The sequence below is a fragment of the Desmodus rotundus genome, chromosome Y, assembly GCF_022682495.2.
Source record: "Desmodus rotundus isolate HL8 chromosome Y, HLdesRot8A.1, whole genome shotgun sequence".
NCBI classification, from domain to species: Eukaryota; Metazoa; Chordata; class Mammalia; order Chiroptera; family Phyllostomidae; genus Desmodus; species Desmodus rotundus.
In genome coordinates, this window is record NC_092332.1 from 4,467,274 (window position 1) to 4,480,419 (window position 13,146).

The 13,146-nt window shown below is 51.9% G+C and overlaps 1 protein-coding gene across 4 annotated transcripts in view; it reads left to right on the forward strand.

Annotated features, from left to right (window-relative positions):
• Positions 1-13,146, forward strand: part of LOC139440590 (F-box-like/WD repeat-containing protein TBL1X) — a 122,399-nt gene that overhangs the window by 46,032 nt on the left and 63,221 nt on the right. For 3 of the 4 annotated variants that reach the window (XM_071220405.1, XM_071220404.1, XM_071220406.1), the window contains exon 2: positions 4,072-4,145. The exons of the other annotated variant lie outside the window; for it this stretch is intronic. The gene's annotated coding sequence lies outside the window, so the exon portion shown is untranslated. The remainder of the gene's footprint in view (positions 1-4,071; positions 4,146-13,146) is intronic. 4 annotated transcript variants of the gene reach the window in all.

Here is a 13,146-nt window from a genome sequence, read left to right on the forward strand (position 1 = left end):
TCGGGGTTGGTTGTGTTCTGTTTTCTGGTGACAGTGTACCTGGGTGACGCGTGTTTGTGGCAATCACTGGGTGAATGAATGAATCAGTGGGTGACGGAATGAGCCCAAGCACAGGGAGGGCCCCTTGCCTTTCTAGGTCCTGTCCCCTGGAGCACCCGCCCACCTTCTTTCCTCCCACACCTGCGGGAGAAGCTAGGGTGGTTTTATCAGATGGATAGGATGGGAGGTGGTCACTCAGACGTTCGCCGAATGCTTATTCCCGGGAAGGGAGGGAACAGTCTCAACTGTGAAGGAGGCAGAAACTGCACACCAAGTGACTACATCAGTGAATAAAAATTGAATACATCAAAAACACTTAACTCCATGAAGGTTCATTATCATATCCTTTCAGAATATTAGGAATAAACGCAGTGTCTGAGCACTTTCCTAGATTTAAAAAAAAAACTCATAAAAAGGATGTAGAATCAGAATAATATCAAATTTCTTTTTTAAAATTTATTTATTTTTAGAGAGGGTGGAAGGAAGGGAAAAAGAGAGGGAGAGAAACATCAATGTGTGGTTGCCTCTTGCACGCCCCCTACTGGGAACCTGGCCCGCAACCCAGGTATATGCCCCAACTGGGAATCGAACTGGTGACCCTTCAATTCACAGGCCGGCGCTCCATCACTGAGCCACACCAGTCAGGGCAGAATGACATCAAATTTCTTAACAGCAACACTGGAGGCTGGGAAACAACCTGAGCTCAGAAGCCTGGAAATAATTTCCACTCAGAATTTTGAAGTCATTCCTTTACCAGTTGTGAATTAAAATAGAACAGAATTATGTGTACGTATGGGGTGGGGCAGAAGTAGGTTTACTGTGCGAGTCCCCGAAACACAGAGTTCATTCTTGTATTATTATTTACTGATTATTGTAGTTTGTACATGAACAACTGGAAACCTATTTTGGCTACACCCTGTATTAAGGACATCGGTAAAACTCAGCTTTTCACACGTCACCTTTCAGGAAGCTCCTGGAGAATCTGTCCCACCAAAATGAGAGAGTAGCCCAAGAAAGGGGGCGTTCAGGACCCGAAGAACAAAAAGGGACAGAAGGAACACTCAGGACGCTGGCGTGGTTTCCAGCTCATTAGCAGTCTTAAAGCTGACACGTACGGAGTGGAGCAGAGACAAGACATTTCAAGGGGAAGCTCTGGTGTGTATGGATTTGGGCAGAAAGACATGGAATGGACAGGTTATCCAAGAGGTTTGATCATGTGAAAAAGTGGAACCAAAAGATTGTGGAGGTTGTTGGAAGAGTTACCAAAGAACACAAAACTACAGAATAAAAACGGAGGCAACTAATAACCCAGGGAAACACAAAAGCCATGTAGGAATGGAGTCGTAATCATACTGTGCTCCTAGCGTCCACGCCACTGCCAGAACAGCGTGTGGAGGGTGTAGATTTCACCCCGAACAGTGACACCGTTGGAAAGTGGGGGAGGGGGCCTGTAATGAGTTTTAAAAACTGAAAGTCTTCATCCGTATGTGGGAAAATCCAGTCCACCGTGCCTCCAGTTGATGGGGAACACTGTGAGCAGGTTGCAGGCATGAAAGTCAGGACCGGGAGCACTGCCAATACCAGAAACACCGCTAAGGTTTGAGAGGGGTTGCTTTGGGAAGTAGAATTGGGGGCAGGTGATGCTAAAAAGCTTATCATTAAAAGGAGGAGCCTTTTGCCTCGCCTCTATTTTACTTTCGAAAACCATGTACATATATTACTTTGAAAAGAATGAAATGATTTGGAAGATGAAAGGATGTAGGATATATATCGCCTATAAAATTACACAAATTTTGGTATGGTGAACCTTGGCAATAACTGGTATTTGGGCCAGACAGTTCTTTGCTTGGGGTGGGGGTGGGGGGTCCTGTGTCGTAGGAGGTTTAGCGTTCTTCCCACTGTCCATACAGCTAAACGTGTCCGTAGACATCGCCCAGCGACCCTGGGGCCAAAACCAGTTCCCTTGGAGAACTGCCGATGTGAAGGATTTAAAACATGTCGTCGAGGGTGTCATCTAAGACACAGGTTTGGGCCGGGTGGTCCAGGAGATGCCAGCTGCGTGCCGCAGGCCTGGACGCTGAGCCAGTGGAGGGGTTCAGCATCTCTGCACCCCAGTGCCCGACTCAGCCCCAGGGCTCACTCCACGCAGAGGAGGACTCAGGAGGGAACTGCAGCTTCCCCCCCGTCAACGCTCTGTGTTTCTGAAAACATGCTTGAGGTTTTGCTTGTCGTTTCCATGATGGTTCAGCTTGAGTTCCACTGGGGTGGAAATGTGCATCATTGTCAGAGCAACAGGGGGGAAATAGTGCCCCCTTTGGCTGTATTCCTGTGCCCAGGCCCTGCAGGACAGACAGACATCCACCCCAATCTCTGCCTCCCTGCTTGGGCCGTCCTTTTGCGAGTTCTTGGTTCGGCTCTTTGCAAGTGTTTTGCCTTGCATTTTCGAGAGAAGCCAACAGGAAAATGGTTCCTCAGATTTCGTGATGTGCAGGAAACTCATCAATAATTTAATACCCTCATTTCACAGCTGAGGAGTCTGTGTCCAGAGAGAGTTTCTTCCAATTAATTAGGAGCAAAGCGAGGCCCGTTGCGCTGCACTTTCTCTCCTCTGGATGCAATGTTCACGCACACTGAGGCTTCGCACCCCACTGACGTGTTCTGAGCATGGTCCGTGGGGGGTGTGAGCCCTTGTAAGCTGAGGGAGGATGATAGAAAAAGAGGCAGGAGGGTCGTGGCTCTCATCTTCCCATGAGGGGCCCCTTTGGCCCAGTTCCTGCTGGACCCAACTGGACCGCTCTGGGGGTAGAGGCTTGGCCGAGGCGGTGCAGCCTGGAAAAAGGTCTGCCTCGGGTCTCTGTGGCTGTCAGCACTGGGATGGAAACAGTGAAGCCGCCCAATGTGGAGCTCCTGCCTCCTGACCCGCCGGCCCTGCTAGGTGGGCCCCGGCTGCTGCTTGGGTGGAATTCTGCAGGTTGTCCTGTATTGGGGAGTCATCCTCCACCCCTGGGAGTGTGCCTTCTGCAGGGTCGTATTGCCCAGGCAGCCCCTTCATCCCCCAGCTGGACGGGACAGCCCCACTCTGTCCACCCACCAACCTTCTGGGACTGTGCTACCACCCTTCCTTTTCCCGAGCACCATGAGACCGTCGCCTGACATCGTTAGAAATCTCAGCGCCCTCTTCTTGTCCCTGTGTGTTGCCTCCAGCACCACACAAGGTGGAGCCCCTTTCTCTTGCTCCTCATCTGTCTTTATGCGCCAACAGGAGTGCCGCCTCCTCCTGGAAGCCCCTCTAGATTTCTTCCACACAGGGAACATGTGACGAGGAGACCATGTGGCTCCTTGCTCCTTGTGAGTCATCTTGTGGCAGTTGTTTGCAAGTCTCTCTGCGATTTTTGAGACAGTTTTGTCACTAGATTCTGCCAGGGACACCCCACCATTCTGGATTGCCTCCTCCCTCCCACACACTTTTTGTCTGTCTCGTTGGCCTGCTCCTCCTCTTGGGGTTCGATCCTCCACTCAGCAGGGCCACTGGGCAACGTCTGGGCTCAGTTCTGATGGTCCCAACGGCAGCGTGGGTGGATTGCGACGAGCATCTCGTGGGTGGGGCCCGGGGAGGCCCCCACACACCCTGAGCAGCCCTGAGCTCCGTTTCCATTTTCCACCAGAAGACACGAGGACTGGGCGCCGGTGAGCGTTTGCTGAGAGCTGTGCCGAACCTGCCAGTCCCTGTTTGCACCTCGCGTGCTTCAGGCCGGTGGACAAAAACGCGTCTGCTGTGAGAGCCGAGTTTTCTGTTATGGAAATGATGGGATCGGTCCTGCACTCGTGAATGTGGTGTGCAGGACGTCACCGGGCTCTGTAAACAGGCGTGAGCCTAGAGTTCACCAGTGACGTCTGCCTCCCGACGGGGTTGGTGTATCAGCTCCTGAGGCACGAACTCGGGTGTCTTCCGGCCTAGGGAACTGTCGGGGACTGACCTGCGTGTGTTTGCGCTGATGGGCGTGCCTCATTCTGGGTGTTTTCCATTCACAGGTAACAGAAGACAGAAAAGCGGCGTAAACACGCCCCCTGGAAGGAAGAAGGGATCGGCCCACGTTTGGCTCTGAGTAAGTGAAGTTGTGGAAGGGATTCTGTACAGCCTCCTGCGTGTTTTGGCGACCCCTTTCCCTTTTCAGTGTCTAGATGTGAAATAATGCCACAAGGGCGGTGTGCCCTGGAATTGGTGACGTGTCAAGGTTTCTTCTACTGGGTGCTTTTGCCGGCTTCAGCAGGCCGTCACAAACTCTTCGTTTAGCTTCTGGAAGTCGGAGAGAATGCAGGTGACGCCGACAATGTGTACGCTTCCTAGAAAAGGGCTGTTTCTCGTTTCTTTCCCGTCTGCACTCGAGGTTCCGGCTTGTCCTCAGGAGGCTGATTCGTAAGAAGCATCAAAGACCCCTTTTGTCTTGGGAGCCCCTCCCAGAACATGTGCGGGGCAAATGACAGGCAGCGGTGTGATACGTGGGGGCCAGCCCGAATGCTGTGTGGAAACCATGTGTGGCACCCTCCTGTGGCTGCGTGGCCTGGGAGGCGGTGCCCTCCGGCAGGGCCCTGCATGGGGCATTGTCTTAGGGACTGTCCCAGGATGGGGCTCCTGGGTGTGGAGCCGCCGTGGCCGAGGCTCTAGTTCACAGTATGGACCATGAGGCCGATTCTCTGTGAGCCTTCTGAGAACACTGTGTGTGAAGGATCTTCCGTGGGACTGTTCTGAGACTCTGTTGCGTCCCGAGATGAGCGAGGCAGGTGTTTGCTGTGGGGGTGAGGCATCACGGCTGCGTGAAGAGGGGGTGGCGCGGACGGGTGCCCCATGTCTGGACGGGTGTCCCGTGGGTGGCACGGACTCTCTCTGCTGTGGGGATTCTGAGGATGGGCATGGCGGTGTGTGCCGGAGCAGCCGAGGAAGGCGGAGCCTCCTCGTGGAAGGGAGACTTGAGTGGGGGTTGCTGGTGTGGCATTTCGACACGAATTGAACTGTGTTCCTGATGGCAGGCTCTGGCTGAAGGTGAAGAACCAGGAGTCAGAAAGCATTATTTTTTTTCTTTAGGGAAAAGTTGATAAACCAGGTTAGTGGCGTAGAGGGGAGTCACAGGGAAACAGAAATGACGTAAAGAAGAGGCAGGGGCTTCCTTTGCCCCGGACCCTGCCTACACCTGCGCAGAGGAGACTTCCTTCTGACTCTCAGCACAAGAGCTGCCACCTGTGTCCGCCTGGGCGCACCTGGCAGGTACCAGAGGTGACTGTCATACCCAGCCCCCACCAGGGAAGAAACAAGAGCAGCTTGTGACAAAATATATAACACGGTGTGTGACATGTTCCCATGTTTTGATAGCATGTACTGACATGTAACCCACATAGGAACAGTTCACCTGTTGGAAGTATATGTGTGTGTATATGTGTGTGTGTTTGCTGAGTTGTACAACCGTCACCGCAGTCGATTCTAAAACACTTCATTACTCCCCTAAAAGTATCTCATAGCCACAGCAGCCCCTGCCCATCCGGGCTCTCGGCGCCCGGCAGCTAGCCGTCTGCAGATTTGCCTGTTCTGGATGTTTCCGATGCATGGAATCGTGTTGTTCTTCAGGACTGACTCCTTCTTCTCGGCATCACGGTTTCGGGGTGCATGCACGTGGTTGCCCGCGGCACACTCCTCCTTTCCTTTGTAGTGCCAGGTCCTGCTCGTTGTGTGAATAGGCCGCGTTGTGTTTATCTGTCCATCTATGGGATGCTGCTCTGTTGGAAGCTTCTATTTTGAGATAAAGTGAGACCCACAACAAGTGGCCAAAGCAGACAGGGAGCCCCAGAGTACCCTGCCCGCCTTCTTCCGCCAGCGATAACATCTCATGTGAACAGACTGCGTTTTCAAAAGGAGGAAGTTGACCTTGGCCGGGGTGGCTCCTTGGATTGAGTGCTAGCTGGCAAAGTAAATGGTCAGCGATTCGATTCCCGGTCAGGGTCACCCTTTCCTGCCAACTGCTGGGCTCTCCATGTCTCTTAATTTCCTCCTTTCAGGAATGTTCCATGAGTGGACTCCTGCAGCATGCGGCCTTTGGCGAGCGCCTTTCTTCAGTTAACCTAAAGCCCTTGCGGTCCAACCAAGCTGCGTAGAGCACACCAGCTCATGCCCTTTCGATGCTGAGCAGTCGCGGAGTTTATCCACTCCCCGTTTGAAGGGCCTTGGGGATCTCTGCAAACCGCATGCTGGTTTGCGTCCCCATCACTTCCTCACACAGCCTGCGTGCGGAGGCTGGCACTGTTTTTGCCTCCATCGTCCAGCCCAGGAGACTATGGCGCTGAGAGGCGGAGAGCCCCCCTGGAGGTCACCTGGGAGAGCCCACACCAGTGTGCTGTCCATCCCTGGGTGCTGTCCATGGAAGAGACTGAGAACCCCAGAGACACTGAATGGGGTGTGTGTACCGTTTACTCTGAGCACTTGCCTTCTGTCTCGTTCGTCTCTGCGCGCTGTTGTTTTGGGGGGCTAAGGAGCTCGCACCGGTGGCTGGTTCTCACTGCTTGTCTTAGTTTTAATTTTTAAATTAGCACTTTGTTTTATTTTAGTAATATCCCTTATCCTGAGCAGGCACCGTTAATTAAAACAGCACACTTGTTCGAACCGTCGGGTGAACACGTGGAAATTCTCTGCTGAGATTTTTCCAACCTTCACCTATTGCTTTTTATTCGTAAAGCCCCAGGAGGGCACAGCGGATTCAGGTAGTTGTCATCAAAAGGTACCGTGACCCTGAGGGAGCTTGTGCCTGGCACCTGGGGCATTTCCTATTAGAATCAGTCAGAACTGCACCTTTTGATGAGGACCAAGTGGGACAGGTGGATCTCAGGTGGACCATCTGCCAAAGGGCAGGTGTCAGCTGGACCATCTGCCGTGTTAAAGATGAAACCACTTGTGGGGAGCGGGGCTGCGCCTTAAGGTGGCGCCCCAGAGCGGTTGTTGAGCGGTCCTGGGTGCGGTGGGGTGAGTGGGGTGTTGCTGGTCTGTCTTACCGAAAGCAGTAACGCTTCCTGCGCGCTCTGCGAACCGTAAGCTTGTTGATTGAGAGACGTGAATTCCATGTGGGTAACTCGATGGACCGGACCGGTCGCTCGGAGGCAACAGCGGCTTCTTGTGGTTGCCCATTGAGGAGCAGCGCTGGAGGAAGTGCTATTTGTTTGCACAAGTCAGCTCTTTTTCCTTCCCTTCCAGTCTGTGGTTCAGATTTGTTCCCTGCTCTTTGCTTTCCAATGATGTTTGTTCTTAACTTCTTTCTCCAGCGGTACCGGGCGGTTCCTGAAGTACCTCTTCCTTGGTTTTGGACAGTAGTTCTCAGCTGGGATAGTTTTCTCCTCCGAGAGACATGTTTGATTGTCATTTGAGGGGGGGACGAGAGTCTGAGAGCCAGGGGGTGGAGACCGGGGTGCTGCTGGGCACCCCACGGAGCGCAAGCCAGTCTCCGCCACCCTTCCCCAGCACAGAATTCTCTGGCCCCAGACTTCAGGAGTATGGAGGGGGGCTGGTTGGCAGCTGCCCAAACGTCGTGTTTCTAAAAGATTTCCTGCCCTCCCCTTTTTTAGTTGTTTAGAGGCTGTGGGAGAGGAAGCGCAGCAGTAAAGAATGATATATATACTGTGGGTCCCTTCGCAGTGGCCTCAGTACCCAAAATAACTAGAACTTTAGAAAAGAGTAAGGGTATAGACCTGCATTTCACTCCTAAGTTGGCTTTTTTTTTTTTCTTTTTTGCATCAAGAAATACCACATTTTGCTGTGTATAATGCGCACCCCACATTTTTGGCCCAAACTTTCAGGAAAAAAAATCTTTTAATTTCTTAATTAAATTTGTAGTTATTTATATTTAGATACTTGGGGGGTTTTTTGTATTATAGAGGAATTTTAGCATTTATTTTTTAACGTAGTAAGTTCAAGAAGTTTTACGGGCCAGATAATTACAAAACACGAGAACAGGTACAAGGTGTTTCAGGTACTGCCCATGTATAATGTGCATCCTTATTTTTCCCTCAAAAATTTGGGCAAAAGTGCTCATTACGCACGATAAAATATGGTATATTTTTGACGTGATTAGATGTGTAATGCATAGGCATCAATTTAGTCTAACTCCATTCAATTTACATTAATTAAACTTATATGGAATTAAATGAGTTGTTTTCATGGGATTTAACTTTATCCAATCATCAACTTCATAAATTATTTAGTTTATTGCAAAAATTGTATAATGAGTGAATAATAGTTTATTCACTTAATTTAAATGAATTAATGTATTTGTACTAAATGTCTATTAAAAAGGGAAATAATTTGTGGAAGTTGTGTTTTATGGTCAGTAGTAATTCAGAATTTAATCACTTACCATAATTATGCAATTCCTGAAATTTGCCACCTTGATAAGAGCCTTGTATGAATTAGCAGCCAATTCTTAATGGAAGCCACAGCATGAAAATAGTCCCCGAGGAAAAGACTGTACCTGCGATGTCGTGGCTTTAGTTAATACCTGTTGAAGTCGGATTTACAGGGACTCTTTCGTGTGTGTGTGTGTGATAAAACTCACGGCACATACAGTCTAGTGTTTTGATCGTTTTGAGGTACACAGTTAAGTGTCCTTGGTACCTTCACACTGTCCAGCCCTCACGGCTTCCAGGCTCCAGAAGTTGCTCACGACACCAACTCCGGGTTCCTATCTCTTGGGCCCTGGCCACTGCCTTCGATGTCCACATCTCGTCCATGCACTCGCCCACGGGCAGTTTGTTGGGAGGTGTACAAAGACGCAGGTGGCTGTTGCACCCGGGTGTGCCTGGCTTGTGGCCACTGCATCCGTGTAGAACGTGGCTCCCGTGGGCGTGGCTGGGCTCACATTGTGTCCACCTCCAATTGCAGTGCTCATCTGTACACACCCTCTCGGACTGTGAACTCAGTGCTCTCCGCGGCCTTGGGGACTGCGTCTCACGTGAGCTTAGCGTGCCTCCCAGCTGCTGCTTTGTTCCCTTGAGCTTCCCAAGGGGAGTGCAGTAGGAGAAACAGGGAAAGGAGAGCAGCAGTTTCCAGAACGGCTCCTCGTGCAGCCCCCTTCCCGCGGTGTCTCTCACAGTGAGATCTCTACCCGCCCCTGTCCCCTCCTTCACTTATGGCCACAAACCCCTATAACGGCACCATATCTGTGCTTGAATGTGCTCTCCTCATTCCCCCTCCTGGAACTTGGCTTCTCGGGACCCAGGAAGCAAAGATTCTGGGGTCGGGCAAGTCGTAGTGGCAAGAAGACTTCCTGGCGGATACGCTCGGCTGCGTTGAATCTTCCTGTTGCTGTTGAATGGAAGGATGACTGAAAACTTCACCGTTTCTTCTCAAATTAATTACACGTTGGGTGCTTTTCTTCTAGACCCGCCCGGTGGAGGCTCAGCATTTAGCGGCGCTGAAGGGCAGAGTGCCTACTGACCTTTAAGGTTTTTTACATCCACTTCAAAGACATTTTCCTCTGTGATCGAGCCCACAGTGTTTGCTTTACAAAATATATATTCCTCCCCAACGGCATATTTTAGCTGCAAATGTCATGTTTTCGGCTGAGCTCCTTTCACTGTGTTTCCTTAGGAAGGATATTGTCATTTTGCGCCCTGGGACCATTTGTGTCTGTCAGCGGATGTAGGTGGAATATTAATCTTGTGTGAAATTCAGATCAGCCGTGAGCAGATGGGTTTAAGGCTCTCGAAGACCTCGAGACGCTGCAGCTGCAGTGAGCTGTTGGACTATGATTAAAGAAAGGCCGGCCCTGGCTGGTGTGGCTCAGTGGATTGAACGCCTCTCTCTGAACCAAAGGGTCGCCGGTTCGATTCCCAGTCAGGGCACGTGCCTGGGTTTCAGGCCTGGTCCCTAGTTGGGACTGTTCAAGAGGCAGCCACACACTGATGTTTCTCTCTCCCTCTTTCTCCCTCCCTTCCTTTCTCTAAAAATAAACAAATAAATAATCTTTAAAAACATAAAGAAATTCTGGACTGTGGTTTGCATCTGGACTGTGGCTTGCAGGGGTGGACAGATTAGCTACAGAATGCATCGCACTGCCAGGTATATATCTGCCCTGTGTCTTCCTTCTCTGGTGTGGGCTGCGTGCTCGGAGACTGGGAGAAGGGGCCCCTCTGAGAGAAGAACGAGAGCCCAGATGCCTTCGTAGGCCAGGCATGGGCCTCTCCAGGTCCCCAGCGGCAGAAGCAAGGCCTCAGGTCTGCTTAGTCTGTGGAGGTAAAAGCGAGTCTGCCCCCCCTCCCCTGGGCCCTGTGGCAGCCGGTGGGGGTGCAGGAGAGGCCCAGCAGAGCGGACAGGGCCTTGTAGGTGCAGAATGTGGGGAGGGCACCTGGCCGTGCAGCTGTGTGGAAAGAGTGGCAGAATCCATGCGTTCGGGAACCACGCCTTGGACTTGAGTGGGTGGTGCGAGCTCAGTGCGGAGTGTGCCTGCCTGCAGCATGGACCCCGAAGGTCGGGTCGGTGGGGGGGCCGTCCCAGGACTCGGTGGAAGAGACTGCGTGTTGGATCACGGGATGGCGTTCTTAACACTGGAGGCTGAACCTGTGCCCACTTCTCAGCCCCCCCAGATGCCCCCAAGCCAACGTGCTTCAGCTGGAGATGGTGCCTCACTTCTCAACCCCACAAACCAAATTGCTGCACTTGAACACGTTCCCCCACTTTTCAGCCCCCTCCATACCAGAGCATTGCAGTTGGAGGTAGTGTCCCCACTTCTCAGCCCCCCAGGTGCCTCCAAACCAATGGCCCTGATGCTGAGGAGTACAAGCCATCGGCCTCCTCTAATTTAGTCCCACGCACACATGTGAGGGGGAGCGTGTGATTCAGCCACACTGGGCAGACGCAGAAAGGACCCCTAGAGTGCAGGGCTGCCCTGGGGCCCCGTGGGGGTGCCAGGTGGAAAGAGATGCTTCAGGGAAATGGGCGGTGGATGTCCAGCGCTCTGGCACAGACGGGTCACCATGGCTGGACGCAGGGGCAGCTTCTGTAGGCACACCGCTCCCAGGCGAATTGAATAATGGAATTGCATCGGCCATTGCTTCTTTTAGGGAGACTGAAACTTCCCGGGATGTGTCTTCGCCCAGACAGCTGGCAAAGCAGGCAATACTGATAATGCTGGGAAAGAGACGCTGCGGCTGCGATGCCTGGTTTCGATCCTGTTGGCAGAAACCGTGGATTTGAGTAGGACAGATGTGGCTGCAACTTAAGTGAGACAGTTTTGGCCGAGGAGTGAAATTGAAATCATTCCCTGAAATAAGCTTCCTGGCAAACCCAAGGCCTCAGGGGGATTTCAGATCTTACTTCATGTAAAATTCCTTGAAGCAAAGACATTTTGTTTATTGCTTCCGCCCACCCCCCTAAATATTTGTGAATGTGTGAATTACCCTGGAAAATAAAACCACAGGGAAGGGGAGGGAGGTGTCACATAAATCCCTTTTCAGCAGAGAGTCTGGAGTAGCTTGTTGTAGCAAACTCCGTCTCCACGACAACAATGTGACACAATGTGACGCAAGAAGCGGTAACAGATGTGAAATTTGCAACATCGGAGTCCAGCGCTGCTGTGGGGTGTGGGGGAAGCATCGGGCCCCCCAGGTGAACGGTGGGGGTGCAAGCGCACCGCGATTTCCACATCGCCTCTCTCGGGGGAGCTGGCTGGCAGGGTATTTGGATCAGTGCTTACTGATAACACTGGAAATCAGAACCAGAATGAGATTGGCTGCGCGGAAGCCATCTGTGAGGTCAGAAGGGAATTAACGGAAAGCAGGCCCGTGCGTTCCCGCGAGGCCAGGGAGTTCAGAAGTTCTGGAGTTCAGAAGAAGACGGGCTTGGCTGAGAGTGTGACTTCCGAGGACGTGTCCTGGGAATGGGCCTTCTGGTGCAGCTGGGACAAGGGACACAGCCCAGGGGTCAGGCAGGGCTGGCACGGAGCACGGGCCGAGAACCAGCCAGCTCATTCTTTTCGTGAGCATAAAATCAGGCCACTCGGGCACCTGAGCACCAGCTGTGATTCAGTTTTCCTAATCTACACTCCTTTGAAGAGGAATATGAAATGAAACTTTGCGTGAGACAGAGGCATTTCGATTGGGATTTTTTGTTTGTTGGTTTCTGAGTTTTTGTGAGAGTTTCTCGGAGCCAAACTGACGGAGTGCGCCACGGAGCGAGACCGCAGACGCTGCAGAGAAGAGCAAGCAGTCTTGCAGCATCTTTCACAGTTAGTTGTGCTTCTCCGTGGTTCATGCCCTGGAATGTCTTTACATTGTCTCGTTTGTCGACGCCGTGTTCTTGGTGATGGCCGAGTCCTGTTTCTGCTTTCGACAGAGCCGCCTGGGACTGTTTGATGATGTCTGTTACTCCCAGCAGCTCTGTGCTCCCGCCCGCCTTCCTTCATTTCCGCGTGTCCACTCCGCACCTGCCCACGCTACTGACCACCTGCCCGGTGCTTAGCGTGTCCGTGATATTGCTGTCGCCGTGTGGAAGCGTACAGTCCGGTGGCATTAGGTACATGGACAGTGTTGTCGAAACAACTGTCTACACCAAAGATGTTTTTATCATCGCCCCTACAATGTTGGACCCGATAAACAATAGCTCACCCTTCCACATCCCCTCGCCCAGCCCCTTGGAACCTCTGTGTGACTCTCTGTGTCTGTGAACTTGCCTGTTCTAGGTGCTGAGAATCCAAACGAAACAGATTTAGTCTCAAGGAATCTTCGCCAATGCCTTTGACGTAAGAGCTTCAAGCAAAACGGTTTTTGAGACCCCAATACTTGTCGGTAGGGTGCTGACAGAGTCAATGGTTGTTTTACACCTTTTCCTCGCCCACCAGATGTAGGAGAGACGGGTCTCTCCCCAGAATCACTTTGTCGTCTCTTGCTGGCTTATTTTATTTTCCCATCACGAAATGTTTCCATAGTCCAGTGTCCTTCCAGCCTTCCCCCTAATCTGCCCTAATCTGCGCTTCGTCCTCAGTCACAACCCAGGAATCTGCGGTTTCCGCTCTGGCATTTCATTCTCACCCACCACCTCAGCTACCAGAATGGGTGTGTCATGGTTTCAGAGGTTTC